This window comes from Dendrobates tinctorius, unplaced genomic scaffold, assembly GCF_039654945.1.
Source record: "Dendrobates tinctorius isolate UK_male_01 unplaced genomic scaffold, ASM3965494v1 ptg000018l, whole genome shotgun sequence".
Lineage (NCBI taxonomy): Eukaryota > Metazoa > Chordata > Amphibia > Anura > Dendrobatidae > Dendrobates > Dendrobates tinctorius.
In genome coordinates this window covers 17,097,501-17,104,150 of record NW_027361686.1, presented here as the reverse complement: position 1 = coordinate 17,104,150, position 6,650 = coordinate 17,097,501, and the positions used below count along the sequence as shown (strand labels likewise).

Genomic DNA, 6,650 nt, shown 5'->3' with positions numbered 1-6,650 from the left:
CTCTGTTATATGTGAGTGAAGATTTGTATGCTTACCATTTTCAGGTATGTTTGTTTGTGTAGCCTTGTTTGTCGGGTTGGTGTGCTGCGGTGCAGAGTAGCACCCCTCTTCCCTGGGTGGGGAAAGAGAAAAAACGGAGGGCTAACTCAGGAGATAAGACAAGGGTGGCAGCCCTAGCATCTTCATCTTCAGAAGTATGCTGGGGAATAGGGCGAGCTAGGGCGCCTCTTAGTGTCAGGGATAGGGACGGAGCCCCTGGTCCCAGGACACCCGACAGCTAAGTTGTGACACTGTACAAGAATTTAGGGCAAAATAAAAAATTATCTTTTTTCTTTAGCCAGTTTCTGTGACTTTTTATCACAAAAAGTCGCAAATCCTTTGAAAAATTATAAGATTGCACCAAAATAAAAACTCTAAGTAGCTAGAGGGTGACAAAAAGTGCACATAGGGCATTACTTGGGTAGATTTAGGCTTTTGCAATGTAGCATTGCTTACCTTGCTGAGTTGTGTCAGGTACAACTCTAAATTTCTAGAAAGAAATTTAGAAAGAAATATACTAGGGCACAACTAAGCAAAGTATTATCTTGTTTACTAAGGTTTTTATTATAATATTTGTGAATATGGATATTGGGATAAGCAGTTTGGATTATTGGGCTGAGCATTTCCACCGCTGGATATCCCGGAAATGCATCATATGACCACTTCCTGTATATACCATGAGTAAAATGGCACCGCTAGCCTTATTGCGCTACTGCACATGTGCGGGCATGCAAAGGATTGTGGGATATGTAGTCTTTTTGACACAGACGTGCAGTGAAGCATTGGGCTTGCTGACAAGTAGCAGCGGCCATGGAGGAGCTTTAAATTGTGAGTGCACATGTTCCTGAAATAAGATTACACACCTGTGAGAATTTTTAATTTAAAATGCAATCAGCACTTTATGGCACTGTATTTCACTTTATACTTGTTATATAGATATTTGAAAACAATGTGTGTATATGGAAAGTTTCATGCATGGTGCAGCACTTAGCACTTTATGAATCCATGAATCATGTATATGAATAATGTATGATTTTATGTGAAATTGATTGATTACTGTTCATTGTATGTACACCCTATAAGACTGTGTTTGTAACAGACTCATTGCTTGAGAAAGGATTGCCATATCCGAAACGTCGCCACGCCACTAGGCTATTAAACAGTTCACACCACTACTATTTTGGTGCTACTTTTTCTGCTATTATATATGTATATATATACATTGGGAGCATGAGGAACTTAAAGGGATAGAGGTTTTTTCACATATCCGTACAGGGTACACTTTTAAATTGGCCAAGAGAGGAGTTCATGAGCGAGCTGCTGTCCGGTTACGCTCTGGCACTTTACAGGAAAACAGTGTTCCAATCCCAGTGTGCAGTCAGGTGTGGGGGGCATCACACTCACTTGTAGGCCGCTGCCTCCAAGCCTCCATCTTCAGGAGCCGCCGCACAGAACTCAGGGGGCACCAAGTTTATTTTAACAAGACAACTTTACTAGACACTTCAAGATTGTAACATGTGGGATAAGGCACAACATTTTTTGATCCTTAATTCTTTAGCACAACACAACTTCAGCCCTACTACACTGTGTTCCAAATTATTATGCAAATTGGATTTAAGTGTCATAAAGATGTAATTTTTTGTTTATCAAATAAACTCATAGATGGTATTGTGTATCAGGGCTCTTTGGATCACTGAAATCAATCTCAAATGCCTGTGATAATTAGTTTATAAGATGAGCTCAATTAAAGAAAAACTACTTAAGAATGATGTTCCACATTATTAAGCAGGGCACAGGTTTCAATGAATTTAGGAATTAAAAATGATCTCTCTGCTGCTGAAAAGCATCAAATAGTGCAATGCCTTGGTCAAGAGATGAAAACATTAGATATTTCCCAAAAACTTAAACGTGATCATCGTACTGTTAAGAGATTTGTGGTTGATTCTGAGCACAGACATGTTTGTGCTGATAAAGGCAGAATGAGGAAGGTTTCTGCCAGGCAAGTTCATCGGATTAAGAGAGTGGTTGCTAAAAAGCCATTACAAACCAGCAAACAGATATTTAAAGCTGCTGGTGCCTCTGGAGTCCCTCGAACCTCAAGGTGTAGGATCCTTCAAAGACTTGCTGTGGTGCATAAATCTACTATTCGGCCACCCCTAAACAGTGTTCACAAGCAGAAATGGTTGCAGTGAGCCCAGACATACATGAAGACTAATTTTCAAACAGTCTTGTTTACTGATGAGTGTCGAGCAACCCTGGATGGTCCAGATGGATGGAGTAGTGGATGGCTGGTGGATTGCCACTATGTCCCAACAAGGCTGCGACGTCAGCAAGGAGGTGGAGGAGTCATGTTTTGGGCCGGAATCATGGGGAAACAGCTGGTGGGGCCCTTTAAGGTTCCTGAAGGTGTGAAAATGACCTCTGCAAAGTATATAGAGTTTCTGACTGACATCTGTCTTCCATGGTATAAAAAGCAGAAACGTGCCTTCAGGAGCAAAATCATCTTCATGCATGACAATACCTCTGATCATTGGCTGCTATGGGCATGAAAGGAGATAAACTCATGTTGTGGCCACCATCTTCCCCTGACCTCAACCCTATAGAGAACCTTTGGAGTATCATCAAGCAAAAGATCTATGAGGGTGGGAGGCCGGTCACATCAGAACAGCAGCTCTGGGAGGCTATTCTGACTTCATGCAAAGAAATCCAAGCAGTAACTCTCCAAAATCTCACAAGTTCAATGCATGCAAGAATTGTGAAGGTGATATCAAAGAAGGGTTCCTATGTTAACATGTCACTTGGCCTGTTAAGCTATTTAACTCCAAAATATCCTTTTTGTTCAGTGAATGTGACCTCCTAATGCTGCAAATTCCACAAATGAGCATTTTCAGTTCTTTAAAACATATCAAATGTTTAGAAATTCTACTGTGCATAATAATTTGGAACAGTGCAATTTGAGTTTTTATTCATTTTGGAGATTATACTGTTATCATTGGGAGGTTTCTTCAGTTAAATTTGATGTATACTCTAACGGGTGATGACTTTTATTAGACTGACTGTCATTTGTACCGACTATTTAGGAAAATCAGAGAAAAATATCATTTGCATAATAATTTGGAACACAGTGTATTAGTTCCTCTTAGAAGTAACAAGATACTCAAATAGTACAATATATAGTAATAGGGCTAGGAACCATAACGAATATCCGGTTCCTCCCAAATAGTAAGTATGTATATTAGGAAACATATAAAGTATGACAAAAAAAAAAAGAATGGGAGTAGCCATAAACCATCAAATATAATAAACAAATATTTTTTTATTAAGACACATTAAAAACATGACATAGAAAATATCTGTGAGTCAATAATAGGAGGAACCAAGAATAAAGAGAACTATACTATTATTACAGACCCTCTCATCCCTCGGCATCACAGACTTGGCCCTCTCCTGGATCTCATCATACCTAACAGACCGGACATTCAGCGTCTCCCACTCACACACCACCTCCTCACCTCGCCCCCTATCTGTCGGAGTCCCACAAGGTTCAGTCCTTGGGCCCCTGCTGTTCTCTATTTACACCTTTGGCCTGGGACAGCTCATAGAATCTCATGGCTTTCAGTATCATCTTTATGCTGATGACACACAGATCTACATCTCTGGACCAGATATCACCTCCCTACTAACCAGAATCCCTCAATGTCTGTCCACTATTTCATCCTTCTTCTCCACTAGATATCTGAAACTCAACATGGACAAAACAGAATTCATCATCTTTCCCCCATCTCACGTGACCCCCCCTACGAACCTATCAATTACAGTAAATGACTGCCCACTCTCCCCAGTCCCACAAGCTCGCTGCCTCGGAGTAATCCTTGATGCTGATCTCTCCTTCAAACCACATATCCAAGCCCTTTCCACTTCCTGCCGACTTCAACTCAAAAATATTTCACGCATCCGTTCATTCCTCACCCAAGAATCTGCAAAAACCCTAGTCCATGCCCTCATCATCTCTCGCCTTGACTACTGCAACCTCATGCTCTGTGGCCTCCCCTCAAACACTCTCGCACCCCTCCAATCTATTCTAAACTCTGCTGCCCGACTAATCCACCTGTCCCCCCGCTATTCCCCAGCTTCTCCCCTCTGTCAATCCCTTCACTGGCTCCCAATTGCCCAGAGACTCCATTACAAAACCCTAACCATGACATACAAAGCCATCCACAACTTGTCTCCTCCATACATCTGTGACCTCGTCTCCCGGTACTTTCCTGCACGCAACCTCCGATCCTCACAAGATCTCCTTCTCTACTCCCGTCTTATCTCCTCTTCCCACAATCGCATACAAGATTTCTCTCGCGCATCACCCCTACTCTGGAACTCTCTACCACAACATATCAGACTCTCACCTACCATCGAAACCTTCAAAAAGAGCCTGAAGACCCACCTCTTCCGACAAGCCTATAACCTGCAGTAACCACCGATCGACCAAACCGCTGCACGACCAGCTCTACCCTCTCCTACTGTATTATCACCCATCCCTTGAAGATTGTGAGCCCTCGCGGGCAGGGTCCTCTCTCCTCCTGTACCAGTTATGACTTGTATTGTTTAAGATTATTGTACTTGTTTTTATGTATACCCCCCTCACATGTAAAGCGCCATGGAATAAATGGCGCTAGAACAATAAATAATAATAATAATAATAATAATACATGTATAGTATGGCCCATGGGAAACACTAAAGCAGTATTAGTTTGTATGCAAGACTAGTTATAGGGTGTATTTGTAAGGCAATAGTGTGATGATAATGTATATATCAAAACAAATACAATAGAAATTATCACCGCCACCCCTATAGCAAAGAGGGCAGATGGTTACAGGGTACCATAGAAAATTATGTTAAATACAAAGGAATGCGTATCCTAAAACATCATAGGTCATATAAGGGTAAAAAAAATCCCAAGTATCACAGAAAAAGAGAAAGGCATGCATGTGGTATGCCAAGACAACAACCCATAAATACAGTCCATACAATTTGAGATTAATAATAATCATAGACAAGTGTTATACACCATGTTATATAAGGTAAACTCTCTCCACACTGCCCCGACGCTCGTTTGACCTTCTTGCTTTCTCAAGGGGATGTGCTTAACACAACACTTCTTGTTCCTTACGTCTTTAGCACAACACAATTTCAGCCCTAGCATTCATTCCTCCTGGACTATCCCTATGCCCACTGGCTCCGTTAGCCCCACGGATTTCTTGTCCATTTCCACAGTGCACCAGGGATCCGCTATTTTCCCTTCACAAGGTTCTGTGTCCATCCTCCTCTGTGTGTCAGAGAACACATTGCACCCTTTAGCCCCCATTCGGCGTCTTGAGCTGCTGAGGTTACTGGAATGTCATCCGGGATTCGGGTATGGACTCCCACTGCCTTAAACGATAGGTACACACTTGCCCTAGCAGCCCACTGCACTTGAATTTGACCTTGCTACTATACTTCCCTATCTGACATCCATCAGGAAATGAGTCTCTTTCTAACGTTTCTGACCACTTCCCACTGCGGGCTATTCCTAAATATTAACTGTATCTTATACCTGTACCTTGAGCTAATAACAGTTTTTTTATTCTATAATAGTATGTACTCTGGCAATGGCATCATGATTAAGGCGTTAAGCTGGAACTAGTTGGTCTGCTTTTCCTGTCTATGGATCTCTTCTGGTGACCTGCTACTACAGTTTTTAATATAATTAATAAACTATATTTTTTATATTTTTGGCTACCGCATGAGGATACTCTCTTTTTTTCTGCTATATGTCATTTTGAGGGTCTTTATGTGGGAGAAACAGGACACAAACTGAGAGCAAAGATGAAGTCTCATTGCCACACGTTTACAGAGAAAAAAAAACATTTACGTGTGGCCAAACATTTCTGTGGTCCAGAACACAACATAAACAATAAGAAAGTTGTCATATTGAAAGGCAACTTCAAATCACAAAAACATTACAGGGTCTGGGAAAACAAACTTATTAGAGTCTTTCATTCCCTCCACACAGGACTTTGTAATGCCATGCCTGGTGAAGAGACCTAAGGCTGGTTTCACATTTGCGTTTTTTTTCGCGGTAATTTAGCGCTAAATAGCGCATGCGTTTTTTTTTCCTATACTTTGCATGGGATGCGCTTATGTGCGCATACACTTGCGTTTGTACGCGTTTTACCGCGCATGCGTTTTTTTGCGGTATGCGCTCGGGCGCACAAAATGCAACTTGTTGCATTTTTTGTGCGTCCGATTTGCCTCAAAAAAACGCATGCGCGCGCAATGCGTTTTTTTACAGCAAGACACCCATTATAAGGCTGGTTTCACATTTGCGTTTTTTAGCGCTGGAAAAAAACGCTAACCTGCGCATGCGTTTTTTCCCCTATCTTTAACATGGGTGCGCATACTTGCGCGCTTGTAAGCGCATGTATGCGATTTTCATGCGCTGCGTTTTTTTGGGGTGTGCGATTGGATTTTCCAGACGCATCATGTTGCATTTTTTGGCCCTGCAAAAAAGCGCATGCGCACATATGCGCACGTTTTGTGCTAAAAAGGGCCATTATAGCCTATGGATGCGCAT

The 6,650-nt window shown here is 41.8% G+C and overlaps 1 protein-coding gene across 1 annotated transcript in view; it reads left to right on the top strand.

Moving 5' to 3' along the window:
* Positions 1-793: 793 nt before the first annotated feature.
* The window catches only part of LOC141082513 (lysyl oxidase homolog 2-like), a 57,354-nt gene continuing 51,497 nt past the window's right edge, over positions 794-6,650 (top strand). The window contains exon 1 of the mRNA XM_073566420.1: positions 794-867. The gene's annotated coding sequence lies outside the window, so the exon portion shown is untranslated. The remainder of the gene's footprint in view (positions 868-6,650) is intronic.